Consider the following 14498-nt stretch of genomic DNA (forward strand, 5'->3'; position numbering starts at 1 on the left):
TCTCTGCCTCTCTCTCTGTCTGCCACTCTCAAATAAATAAATAAAAAATAACATTTTTTTTTTTTTTTTTTTTAGAGGAGGAAGCTTTGGGTCTCCTCTGTCTAAACGCAGTTGAAGCAAGATGCAGACACAGAGCTCTTTGGGTGGTGGCATTCTAATAGGCCTTATTTTGATTGCAGGACAAACAGGACCTTAAATTTATTGGAATATCAGGCATTTTCAGTCCTGAAAGGAAAACTAATTGCAAATGTGATTTGAATTTAAGGATTCTCAAAGTCAGATTCCCAATAATACTAAATACAATACAAACCTCTTTTTTTTTTTTTTTTTGATTTTGAGAGACTTTTTTTTTTAATTTGATTTATTAGTTTTCTTTTCATCAAATACAGGCAGTTTGGTACCTTTGTTTAGGCTCATCTATGATCTACCCCCTCCCATTAGACCCTCCTTGTTGATGTAAATGGGTCGTGCATTGTGGAGTTAGTCCCCATTTATTTTTTGATGATGTATGCTGATAATTAAAAAAAAAAACTCCTAGTGTATATGTGTTTATAGATTTTGTTATTAAATTTGCTCTTGTGTATACTAATATACTGCACACAATATAAAACTGAACCTAATTTTAAAATAAGACTATGTAACTTTTGAATACATTTCTAATATAGTTCCTGACTTGCCACACTGACTCAGAGGTATGTTTATTTCGTTTTAAATATCCCTGAGTCATGCTTTGTGAGATCTGCCAGATTTGCTCTTTTCTCATTTTAAAATAAGATTTTATCATGTTTGATTACTTCACCAAAGACCCCCAATGTGACAAAATTAACCTGATTACAACATATGTCTAGCCAACAGAGCCATCATATTTTAATATTTCTATCAACTTCAGTCCCTCTGCTTCTCTATCTCTAAGGTCCAAAGTCAACTTTGTTTCCCCACCTCCTACCCCCACCAGAGATAGGGCATCACTCTAGCTCAGGCTGACCTGGAATTCACTGTGTAGTCTCAGGGTGAACTTGAAATCACAAAGCGATCCTCCTACTTCTGCCTCCTGAGTGCTGGGATTAAAGGCATGTGCCACCACACTCAGCTTATAGTCAATTTTTTAATTTTTTTAAAAATTTATTTGAGACAGAGAAAAGGAGGGAAGGAAGGAGGGAGGGAGAGAATGGGCATGCTAAGCCCTCTAGCTACTGCAAACGAACTCCAGATGCATGTGTTTCTTTGTTCATCTGATTTACATAGGTCGTGGGGAATTGAACCTGGGGACTTTGGCTTTGCAGGCAAGCACCTTAACTGCTAAGCCATCCCTCCAGCCCCATCGTCAATTTTTGAGTAAATGTTGAAACATTCTCTATACCTGCCCACCCCCACCTCTGCCCTTAATTTTTCCTTTGGTTTTATAATCCAATTTGTCTTCTTCCCCACCATTTTTTAAAGAAAATAAATACATTCCATGCCTTTTCTATTAATGTTGTGAGTTCAATGAAGTTTTGTGAACATTGTAAACAGAAGTCCTCAATTTTGCAAATGGGAATTCTGTCATTTTTAATGGTTTAAGAAGTAGATGTTATTTTTTTTTAGGAACTGGGAAATACCAATCTAGCTGACTTTATAAACCTCTAGAATAGACTATAATCCTAATTATAAAAGTCTAGAATGTCTGTGGATTAAATACACTTAATAGAATTTAAAAAGGAAGTAAAGATCTTTATTGATATAAATGTATTGCAGATAATTTTATGTTTTGTTTATTTTCCTTGCCACTCTTTAAACGTTTGGCCTTACTTTTTCCTGTTCCTTTCATTCAGAGCAATATTGGAGACCTTAAGCATGCTGGTATTTTCAAGTGTTTCAGAGACCAAGTAGTTGTTGATATCACTCACCATGGGCAACAGTTGTTCCTGCTTAACATAGAATCTGACAAAAACTGAAAAATTAGAAGCAATTACCCCAAAAGGAAAATATTGTTTTCCTCATAATACATGAAAGAATAGGAGTGTATGCATATAGATGTAGTTGAGTGCATGCTGGATTTGTTTGAGTGACTTCATCAAGATGGAGGCCCCTTATGCAATGGCATCTTATAGAAAGTTCCAGCCCACCGAGATTTCTTGGCATCAAAGCCACTGTATTCTATTTGAGCTTAAAAGGCCTCCATTCATCGAGCCTATAGTTTACATTGGCATTAATCTAATTACAGCCCGGTTGTTTTGAATTTAGTTTAGATATGCCATAAGTGATTCTACTTTCAATAATCATATGCAGAAATTACAAAGTAGCAGTCAACAGAGAAGGAATTTTAAAATAAACAAGTCCAGGAACAACCAAATCCTGTGTTTTCCAGTGGTAGATTCCAAAATATAAACACATGCTGCATAGCTCTTTAAAAAAAAAAAAAAATCAATGTGAGAAACTTCTCCTGGAACTCAAACTCTTCATGCCAGGATTCTTGATACCCCTTGTGATTGCTAAAAAAAAAAAAAAAAAAAAAAAAAAAAAAACTGGAATGAAATTCTTGAACTGAACTAGGTTTTTCTATTTTTCTCTGTTTCTAATAAAGATGGATGTGTTTTAGCAGGATGGTGGTGGTGTTGGGGAATTGGATGGGAATATGAGGGCTTAGACAAAGGAATGGCAGTAGGATGTCAGACTAGAGACTACTGCTCACTTAAGTGTTCTCAAATCTTGTGTCTATTGACAACATTGAGATCAATAATATGGTTTATCAAACATGGTCTTCTTTCTATATTTTCGTTTGTTTTCAAGGAGAAAGAGTGAAAGAGAGAGAGAGAGAGAGAGAGAGAGAGAGGTGCTCCAAGGCTTTTTACCACTACGCAGGGATTCATGTACCACATTATGCATCTGGCTTTATGTGGGCACTAGGGAAACACATCTAGGTGTGAGGCTTTGCCAGCAAGTGATGTTAACCATTGTTGAGCCATCTCATCGGCCCCTAAATAATGTTCTTAATTTAAATATAAATTAGAAAAAACAAATGATATTGTGTTATTACCATTATTTCCAGCTTATTTCTCAGATATGAGAATAAGATGTACTTCATATACATATATATACTGCAAAAGTATTACATAATCATGTACCAAACCTAAGGCCAGGTATAGTGGTACATGCCTGTAATCCTAGCACTGAGGAAATTGACGCAGGAAGAACGGAGGTTAAGCTCATCCTAACAACCAAGCATATTTGAGTTCGACTTGGACTTTCTGAATCTCTGCCTAAAAAAGCAAGCAAAAAACAAACAAACAAACAAACAAACAAAACTAAATATGGCGAATATTACTGTAAAATATAAAGAAATATCAGTAATAAAAGTTTAAGATAGTCCACCAATGTTCTAGCTTTTCTACTGATTTCTTTTCTTTTTAGATTTATCAAACATTTCGCTTTAAAAATCTGCAGATTTGAAAAGGTAAACCATGGAGGATGTGGATGTTCTTACTGTCTCAGAGGTCCCAGCTAACATGTATGGTGGGGAAGGAGGTACCTAGTGTTTGAGGAAGGTACCATTTCGGCAGTTATGCCCCTCACTGTTGATTCCTTATGGGCCCGCAGCCTCTCCACAGCCTTCCTCTCTCACTTTTTCTACCGTCACAATAATCCAGTTTACATATCCACACTCACAAAACTATGGTCCACATTTCATTTGCCATTACACTCAGGGATATGTTAATGTGCAGTAAGAAGAAACCTGATTTAGAAGAAATATTTCAGTAGTAGAATGTCTTTTGTCTTGTAAAAAGTAGTATTTCGAGTGTAAGAGCATCTTTTTGCCCATCGTTAAAATTTAAAGATTACAAAATAATGCCAGTTTTGCCCACCCTTCTGCTTGGCTCCCTTCTTCCTTCTTTCTTATCTATTGGCACTTGTCTACTTTGGTTTTCAGAAGTAAAAACCTAGATCACAGTATTGCACCATTATTTTTTTATTACTGAAACATTTTAATTAGTCCATCTTACTTTTCACATAAACCTCTCTAGGGAAATCTAGCTATATTTTCATGAGGCATTCCTCTTTCTTGACACTATGACATCTTCCAGGGCCAATACCCTTCACCTTGTCTTGAAGGTCCAGAAACTTCTGAAATGCCTCTGTTCTTTGTTAAGTGTATTAGCTTCACCTGTCAATATACACCTCTTGTTTAATAGATGCAGAGCCGATAGAAGGCTATGATTCTCCTAGAGTTTAGTTTGCATTTTCTTTTTTTAAGACATGTATATGTTTTATTATTTAAAATGCAAAACTGCTTAAACCTTTTCTTAACTCTCATAAATACAATTATACAGAATGAGAACTAGTCAAAATTTACATTGCAAAGTATTTTCTGATATCTGTTAGTTGTATTTGTATAGACTGCCAATTACATTTATTAACCTTCAATTTTAAACAGCTGGCAGAATTCCACTGTATATAAATAAGACATTTGAGACCTGGACAAGTGCCATTTTGAACATGGCCAGCTGGTGCTTTTTACTGTTTCATTCAGCCTAGCATACTCATTCCACAGTGGATTCAGTATTTAGGTAAATGACAATAGAAAAACATTGTGAATTGGGAATTCTAAAGGAAATTCCTCTGTGTAGAAGTGTAGCATTTCAAAGACTTGTTAACCCAAGAAAGGAGATGCTATGCACCTGTTTAGTAAATTTATTAAATTGTGTTACCTGAGGCATGTTTTTAATCTTTAATTTTCAGTGTGTCTATTTTTGAGTATTGTTATTGAGTATAAAATCAATTTCTTCCTTTTGTACTTTCATAACTTATGTGGTGAGTTTGCTTCAATGGTAACATGATCCATGTGCTTTTTTTTCTTCCTGATATTTTATATGCATGCTCTTCCTTTGATGAATTAAGACCTACAAATAATTTTTCATAACATTTTATCATTTTAGCATTTCAAAAGTTGAATTTATTTATAACATACTTAGTTAACATTAATGACAAATAAATTTAATATAAATTTTACATTGACAAGAGGTAAAAATATAAATATTTATGAAGTGTCTTGCATAGTAGCTAGCATAATAGATATTAAATGTTAATTTAAATTAAGTACTAATTACAGGCTTATGAGGATTAGTGTAAACATAACAGTCCCCATATTTTGATGTGCTGTGTATATTTCTAAAAATGTTTTTTATCTAAAGTGTGTGTATGAGCCTGTATGCATGTCTAAGTATATGTATGAAAAGTCTAAACTAAGCTGTGTGCTTATTGCAGTGCACAAATATCTGAGATAACTGGCTATGATGTATCTATGAGACATACTAAAGGATGGATTCTGATTGAGGAATGAAATGAAGACATGTAAGAAAATAAGTTAATTAGTATTGAAAATAATCTTATTACTACAATTCATTTTATTTATTTTTCTTTTCACTTAATGTTGCTGTGTGTGCAGTGTGTGGTGTGTTTGTGTGGATTAGATGCATGTGTGTGGTGAGTGCAATCACAGGCATGTTTAGATGTGTGTGCACTTTATGCCTGCTTGTGGAACACAGAGGAAAATATCAAGTGCCTTTCTTTGTTGCTTTTCTGCCTTATTTCTATGAGACAGAGTCTCTCACTGAACCTGGAGATCCCTGATGTATTGACTGACCAGGGAGCTCCTGTGCTCCTGCTTTCACTGCCTCCCTCAGCAGAGGAGTGGGGGAGCAGGCTTGCATAAACATGCCCAGCTTTTTATGTGGGTGCTTGGGATCTCTCAGCTTCTTACTCCTTGAGCCATGTCCTCAGATCCTCAATTTGTTTTCCCTGAAAAAGTGAGATATCTTCAAGTTTTTACCAGTGCATCCTAAATCATACCAATAATCTGAAGAGGTAGAGAAATTTTATGGGCAATTCAAAATAGATGACTTTAGTCAGAAAAAAATAAAGAGGCACAATATAAGAATTATTTCATTTTGTTATTTCATGATTTATTTTGTGAAGAAAATGAATGAATTTATTCTTGTGTTCAGCTCTCCCTGTAATATCCACATAGGTTTCTTCAAAATGTTATGGACAATATAAGTAGATGGAGCATGCTCAGGTATTTATAAAGCTTCTAGGATCTTATTCTATAACAGTGACATCCCTGATATCCATGTTACCAAATGTACAGGCTCAGCCCTTGTTACCCCTCATCCTTCTCACTTAGAAGCTTGTCATAGGCAGATCTTCTGGAAACATCTTTTGTCATTAGGACAGTATGTAGTTTTGTAGTTTGGTTGTGTTACTGGTCACTTATATTTATACTATTTTAATAGTCACGATGTTTTAAAAATATTCTCGTAATTTTACAGAATTAAAAAAAAAACATTTATTTATTTATTTGAAAGAGAAAGAGGCAGATAGAGCAAGAGAGAATGGGCATACCAGGGCCTCTAGCCACTGAAATTGAACTCCAGAAGCATGCAATACCTTGTGCATCTGGCTTTATGTGTGTATTGGAGAAATTAACTCTGGTTGTTTAGCTTTGCAGGCAAACACTTTATCCATTGAGCATTCTCTCCAGCCATATTAAAGAATTTTTACGGGCTGGAGAGATGGATTAGCAGTTAAGCTTTTGCCTGTGAAGCCTAAAGACCACAGTTTGAGGCTCAATTCACCAAGACCCACGTAAACCATATGCACAAGGTGGCACATGCATCTGGGATTTGTTTGCAATGGCTGAAGACCCTGGCATGCCCATTCTCTCTCTCTCTCTCTCTTTCTCTCTCTCTCTCTCTCTCTCTCTCTCTCTCTCTCCCTCTCTCTTTCTCTGTTGCTCTCAAATAAATAAATAAAAATTTTAAAAAAAGAATTTTTGAAATGTCTTTTATTCATTCATTTATTGGTGGGTTTCATGAACTGCATGTTGAATATATATATATATATATATATATATATATATATATATTTGGCTTCTTCTTCCTCCTAGATCTGAGCCTATGGATGAGAACTTCCCATGGTCAGCTTCACTTGTGTGGTTCTATGTATTTCTTCTAACATATCTAAATACTTGCTGTTCCTTCCTCTATTGCACTCCTCCTAAAGTTAGTCATCCTGTGCTTGGCAGTTTTCTTCTTCACATCATTCAGATATCTCCCATAAAATATACCAGAGTAGTGGTCTTTGACCCAGTAACCACTCACCTGGAAGCAGCTTGCACAAAGCTTGGGACTTTGTTGTTTGACTCTATCTGGCTCTATCCCTGGATTGAGTAGTGCTAATTCATAGTAGGTCCTCAGCAAATGTCTTTGAATTGAGTGGATACATACAGTAACTGCTTCCACCTTCATCTACCCAAACTACATGAGGATAACCACAATGTAATGGTTGCATGGGTTCCAATTTGCTTAGAAATTGGTAATAAAAACTTGTAATAAAATAAATATGAGCCTTCCTCAAGGATGTAAAAAGGATTGATCAGGAAGGATTAGTTTTTACATTATGATGGAAGAAGTGTGTCTTACACTGTAATTGATATGAAATGTGATGTTCTACCACTAATTTTCAAGAAAGTATGAATGTCCAGTTTTCAATACAAATATAGTTCTTCAAACTAGCTGGGTGCAGTGGTTCATGCCTGTCATTCCAGAACTTGGGAGACAGAGGCAGGAGGCTCACTGGATGCTTTAAGCCAGTTTGGTTTACACAATGGCTTCTATGCCAGCCTGAGGTCCATAGTGAGACCTGGTCTTTAAAGATCAAAAAGAATAAATGTACACACACACACACACACACACACACACACACACACACACATTGATTGATTGATAGATAATATGAAGATAGATAAATAAATAGATGATAGAGAGAGATTGGGAAGGATAGATGGAGGAAGGACAAAATTAAGAAAAAAAGATAAACATGACAATAAAGAAAAATCTGTATCTCCTATCTAAGTTATGGCTCTATTCTATAAAAGTCCTTGTTCCCAACATATTGGGTTAAAATTGTCATTATCTTGTTGTTTTTATTAATAAAAATCCTTGCTTTCTTTTGTATTTTTTTTTACAATCAGCAACTCTTTCAGAAGAATAATTGTAAGTGCTCTATTTTTTTTTAACAATGGAAGAGTAGGAAGACATTAATGTTGTCCAATATGCTGTGCAATGTTTTATTTATATGTGTTTGTTTGTTCAGTAGCCCTGTTATTTTCTACCCAGTTTTAATAATGGAAAACAAATTCTAAACTCAGCTACTATTATTTAGAAGCATATTTTCAACATTAAACTGTGATGAAAACACAGTTATCTCACTGTGCAGAAACTTAGACTCTAAAATACTTCCTGTGCACAGTCAGATTCCTCCATGTGCAATGGTTGGACATTTTTCCGTTTACCCTTACATTACCTTTTGCCTGAGGTCTGCACCTCTGCTCCTCATTTAGTCTATGCACCTTACTGAAAGCAGGCCACACTGTACTCATCTCTTTCATACTTACTAAGAAACATTCATGAGAAAAAGCAGTGAATCTTTCTGGACAGGTCTAATTATGATAAATTATCTCCTTTTTCCAACTCACTTCAAAACTCTAAGTGTATTATCTACGTCTATGAAAATAGACAAACCAGTCATTTGGGGAAATAACATAACAACCAGCTCATTAATCATCTATAGACATAGCCTTTATTTAAGTGCTAAGTTGCTAAATATTGGAGATATGTTATAACAACCTGTACTCTTTGCCAACATGGCTATAGCTGAGTTCCCAAGACTGGTGATATAGAAGCAGAGATTTAAAAAAAAAATAAAAAATAAATAAAAGCAATGCTATTCTTTTCACAGGCCTGTGGTCTGAACTCAGGTGTCAGCAGCCCAGGATCCTCCTGATCCCCATGAGGGAATCACACAGTATCCTCCCCATGGCTTATAAATGTTTTCTCAAGTCCCTGCTGTATATTTTTGTGACTTTTCTTTTCTTAAATGATCCCAGCTCCTTAGAGAATCTTTCCTCCTGAAGGTCATATAATTTCGTCTTCAGGGACATTACACCTTTTTGGAAATAAGTACTTGAGGGAATTGATCTATTTTGGATTTTGAATATCAGAGATCCCATGCATTAGAGACACAATTCTCAGTATGTGGAGAGGCAGTGAAGTCTTTGGGGGATGGGCCCTAGTGGTAAGCCAATGGGAGCATGACTTTAGAAGAGGCTTATGCACACCATTTGCCAGCTTTCTCACTACATGCTACCACAAAACTTCTAGGAAAGTGATTAACACAAGCCTGAGGAACAAATGATGTAATCTTTGGAGGAGAGAGAAATTTTTTAACAGACAGAATGCTATTTGGATTGCCTTGCACTTTGGGTAGCCCATAGGAAGCAGTAGAGCTCAGAATAGAGAAATCTAGGTGCTGGGAAGTAGAGCAAGGCAGTTTATATGAATTATAAATAGAGGTGCAATTTCATGAAGTTGTGTTTTATTTATTATAAATTTAAAACTACAGAAGTATGTATTATCTGAAAATACCCTTTTCTTATTAGCCCTAAACAAAGTATGAAAATATTGGATATCACAGATAAATAAATGATTAAATTGTGAACAACCAAATTATGAACTTTACAGTTTGGTTGGTTATATTTTGTCATTTTTTGTAATAAAATATTGCTCCAATAAAACTATTCATCAAAATCACATTATTACTGAAAGTTTCAATTTGTGATTACAAAATCTTTCTCCATTTTCTATCATTTTTATTAGATAATTTTTCTTCAAATAATTTAATTTCAAATTATGTTATAGATATATGCCAAATTGTTCTTAAAATTTTTCAATGGCTGGAGAGATGACTTAGTGGTTAAAATATTTGCCTACAAAGCCAAAGGACCAGGTTCAATTCCCCAAGACTCATATAAGCCAGATGCACAAGGTGGCACCTGTTTCTGGAATTCTTTTGCAGAAGATTGAGGCCCTGGAACACACACACTGTTTCTCTCTGCCTCTTTCTCTTTCTCAAATAAGCAAATTATTAAAAACATTTTCTACTATATTTACTTTAAATCTAAATAATACTCAAATAATATTCAATTCATATTTAGTGGTTTAATTTATTTTACCCTGACACTTGAAAACAAAAATTAAGCTTATTATTTTTATTTTTTATTTTTTGGTTTTTTGAGGTAGGGTCTCACTCTAGCCCAGGCTGACCTGGAATTCACTCTGTAGTCTCAGGGTGGCCTTTTTTTTTTATTCAACCAATACAAGATTTAATTATTTAGTTTTTTTAAGCTTTAGGTTTTTTTCCTTTTTTTAAATTACTTTTCAATTCAGCAAATACAGGCAGTTTGGTACCATTATTAGGCACATCCATGACCTACCTCCTCCCCATTGGCCCCTCCTTGTTGAGGTATATGGGTCATGCCTTAGAGAGTTAGCCCACAGTTATTGGTACCATAGATGTCTCTGCATATTCCGCAGCCTCTTCCGCAAAATTTCCCTGAGCCATGTTGAGTTCACTTTTGGTCTGCTTCAGTGATGAGGTATTGGGGACCTCTGAGGCTCTGGATATATGATTTGGTAGGAGTTGATTTTTCTCTGTATTGGTCTCCTTCCCCCTTGTGCTGGTATCTGGTTCATCAGGAAATCAGCACCCTTGCTTGTTTCGCTAATTTTCCTTAGTTTCAGCCAGGGCCCTTTTTTTAATTTATTATTTTTTTTAATATATTTTTTAAATTTTTTTAACTTATTTGAGAGCGACAGACACAGAGAGAAAGACAGATAGAGGGAGAGAGAGAGAATGGGCACGCCAGGGCTTCCAGCCTCTGCAAACGAACTCCAGACGTGTGAGCCCCCTTGTGCATCTGGCTAAGGTGGGACCTGGGGAACCGAGCCTCCAACCCAGGTCCTTAGGCTTCACAGGCAAGCGCTTAACCACTAAGCCATCTCTCCAGCCCAACCAGGGCCCTTTTGATGTATGATGGGGTGGCTCTCTCTTTAGGATCTGCATCTATCTGAAAAAGAGAAGCAGATTCTCCAATGGAGAGTAAGTTAGTTCCAGGACAAATGAAATAACCCTTATTTTATTTATTTTTTTTTAATTTTTATTTATTTATTTGAGAGTGACAGACACAGAGAGAAAGACGATAGAGGGAGAGAGAGAGAATGGGCGCGCCAGAGCTTCCAGCCTCTGCAAACGAACTCCAGATGCGTGCGCCCCCTTGTGCATCTGGCTAACGTGGGACCTGGGGAACCAAGCCTCGAACCCAGGTCCTTAGGGTTCACAGGCGAGCGCTTAACCGCTAAGCCATCTCTCCAGCCCTTTTTTTTTTTTTTAATAGAGAGTTTAATAGGTGTAGGCCCTCTTGTAGCCCATGATTGATGGTAGTTTGATATTGGAGAGAGGTTTTATGTTTGGATATGATTCTGACTTGTTTCCCAGCTCCAGCTATGGGTCCCATACCACTGAGGGGATCAGGTAGCCACATCAAGAGCAGTTGGTTCCCCACCATGGCTTTGTGCCACTATTGCACTTGCGTGGGCATCACAACCGGTTATTTGTTACTAAGTAGGTTAGACCATGAGTTACTTGGAGAGATATTGGTTATTTCCCCCAGTCGCCCATGTAGCACCTTCTGGTACTAGACACGCTGACTGTCTGGGGACTGACTCTCTCCTGTCTTCCAGCCATGTCATTCCATTTTACGGTCAGCTGCATATGGAGTCTTCAGCAATAGGGTCTTACCACTAACCTTTGGTGGGTCATCAAGTACTCTGACTGAAATCTGTCAGTATTTTAGGAAAACTTGCAGGTTTGTCTGATCAAAAGCTCATTGTGTATGATAGCCCCATGCTGGTTCTGGGAGTCACAGGTCAGTGCCCACTAAGAAAACCATGAAGAATATAACTAATATACAAGAGTTAGGGAGGAGAGAGAGAGGGCAAAGGAGGGAGGGAAGATGTAGAAGGTTTAGGTTAGATTGATTCTACCCTCTCCAGTGTCTTGTGGACCAGGTGTTTCCTATAAGGGCCTGGTGAGGGTTCAACCATTTGGTCTGCCTTTTAGGAAGTAGAATTTTACCATTGCCAGTTTGGGTGTAAATTAGTGTTTCCCACCCCTTCTATGCCCTCCCCTCCCTCCCCATCCATCCTGGTGTCTAGTCCACGAGATGATTTCTGGGTATGTAAGGTATCTTGGGTAGATTCAGGTTAGGTGCTGTAGATGAGTGGGACTATGTGGCGATTTTTTTTTTTTTTTTTCCTTCTGTGATTGGGTAAGTTCACTGAGGATGATCTGCTGCAGGTGTGTCTCTTTGTTCATATCTCACTTATATAATTGTTCCTTTCCCAGCAGTAAATATTATTCTTAAGTTAAAAAAATTGATGAGAAGACATTTCATGATGGGTACTTGGAAAAGAGTAATTTTTATAGTTCCATTTATCTTACCATCTCATCTTTCAATGCTCCAAATAAAAGCACTTCAAAGCATGCTTTCTGGAATTCTTTTTAAATATTTGTTTTATTCTTTTCAAAATCATCTCAAGTGTTACAAAGGTTTTAATTTGGTAACAAATATCTGTTGTTGAATTTCGACTTTTCAGTTTTGAAAACATGTGTTCCATAGGCTATGGTGGACTACACCTATGTTAAGCAAACTGTTTTTCTCTCTCTCTCTCTCCTACCTTTTCCCACCTGTGCTGCTGCTTTCCCTTTGTAATGCCATTATTTCCAAATTGTTAATGCAGATTAATGGAAAATAAGATATTTTGCAATCTGACTATACTGGTTTATAATCCCATCTGGACCCTTTCTACCTGATGTTAGACAATATGTTGAACCCCCTGTTCCCTTGCTAAGCTTCACTTATCTCATCTGCAGGATAAATTTGTAATAGCACCAGCAATTCAAGGGTTTTCAAGGACACAGTATGAGGAAAGCCCACTACTTAGCACAGTTAATGCTTGATATGTTTATTAATTATTGGCTTAAATCTCAGGATCTTCCTAAGACTTTCAAGTGTCTCAAGGCAAATGATAACTTCCAAAGTTTAGTGTTGCTCCTGAAATATTCTCATTCACATATTAATTTCATTTGCTTATCCAGTAATGGATGATATGGGTCCATTCTGCATGCTGGATTCCCAGCAGTGACCAAAATGGATGAGTTCCACTCACTAATACATCAGCTAAATATAAAGTCTCTTGTTTCATCTGCTTCTATCTTTTATGCTCCCTAAATCTTCTTTCAAATCCATGTCTCCAACTTTGTCATTGATTCAAGTCTCTTAGTAATGAGAAAAAATATCCCATTATTTTCTAAACTATCCTCATACTCATTTTGCAATGCTCCAATGTTGCACTACATTTGTTGTAGTAATGTTGGTGATCACATGAAGAAATGAGTCTTGGAAGTCCTCTGCTCAGACTCAGTACTAGACTTAATTTCCTTCAACTTTTCACTCTCCTTGTCAGTCCAACCATGAGCTCCCCATCCTTCTTCATAGGACTTCTAACTGTTTTCTACCTAGGGACTTCTTGCTGTAATATGCTCTGTCTTTTACACACATTTCTTTTTTTTTTTTAAACTTTCTTTTTATTTATTTATTTATTTATTTATTTATTTATTTATTTATTTATTTGAGAGCGACAGACACAGAAAGACAGATAGAGGGAGAGAGAGAGAGAGAATGGGCGCTCCAGGGCTTCCAAACTCTTCAAACGAACTCCAGAAGCGTGCGCCCCCTTGTGCATCTGGCTAACGTGGGACCTGGGGAACCAAGCCTCGAACCGGGGTCCTTAGGGTTCACAGGCAAGCGCTTAACCGCTAAGCCATCTCTCCAGCCCTACACACATTTCTTTTCTTTTAATTTTTCTTTTTTAATTTATTTGAGAGCGACAGACACAGAGAGAAAGACAGATAGAGGGAGAGAGAGAGAATGAACGCGCCAGGGCTTCCAGCCTCTGCACGTGAACTCCAGACGCGTGCGCCCCCTTGTGCATCTGGCTAAAATGGGACCTGGGGAACCGATCCTTGAACTGGGGTCCTTAGGCTTCACAGGCAAGCGCTTAACCGCTAAGCCATCTCTCCAGCCCCCTACACACATTTCTTTATTAAAGCACTTCCCAAGCATTCTTCCACAATCTATGAGCCATAGGTTAAAGTGTTTAGTGAAAAAAATTATCATAGTAATTGTTCCAGGAACTTTTTTTTTTTAAATTTGTTTTTCAAGGCATTGTCAAACTCTAGCCCAAACTGACTTTGAATTCAGTGTAGTATTAGGGTAGCCTCAAACTCACAGGCATCCTCCTATCTCTGCCTCCCAAGTGCTGGGATAAAAGATGTGCACTACCATGCCTCGATAGGAACATTTTTTAAATACTTCCTTCATTTCTAGAAAGTCAGCTGTCCCTTTTCCATTGTATCATTCATTTCTTCATGAAACATATCAATATTGCATTGCAAGGACTATATTTCATCCTCCTTATATATTTTACTATATTTTACCTCTTTCTCTTAGTAGATTGTAAGCCTCCTGAAGAAAGATTTTCTGTTTTGTTTCCCATTCTCCC

General features: G+C 36.8%; 1 protein-coding gene across 2 annotated transcripts in view; it reads left to right on the forward strand.

The window, feature by feature from the left end:
• Nucleotides 1–14498, forward strand: part of Epha3 (EPH receptor A3) — a 378741-nt gene that overhangs the window by 79643 nt on the left and 284600 nt on the right. The window lies entirely within an intron of this gene.

This window comes from Jaculus jaculus, chromosome 4 (assembly GCF_020740685.1).
Source record: "Jaculus jaculus isolate mJacJac1 chromosome 4, mJacJac1.mat.Y.cur, whole genome shotgun sequence".
Taxonomy (NCBI): domain Eukaryota; kingdom Metazoa; phylum Chordata; class Mammalia; order Rodentia; family Dipodidae; genus Jaculus; species Jaculus jaculus.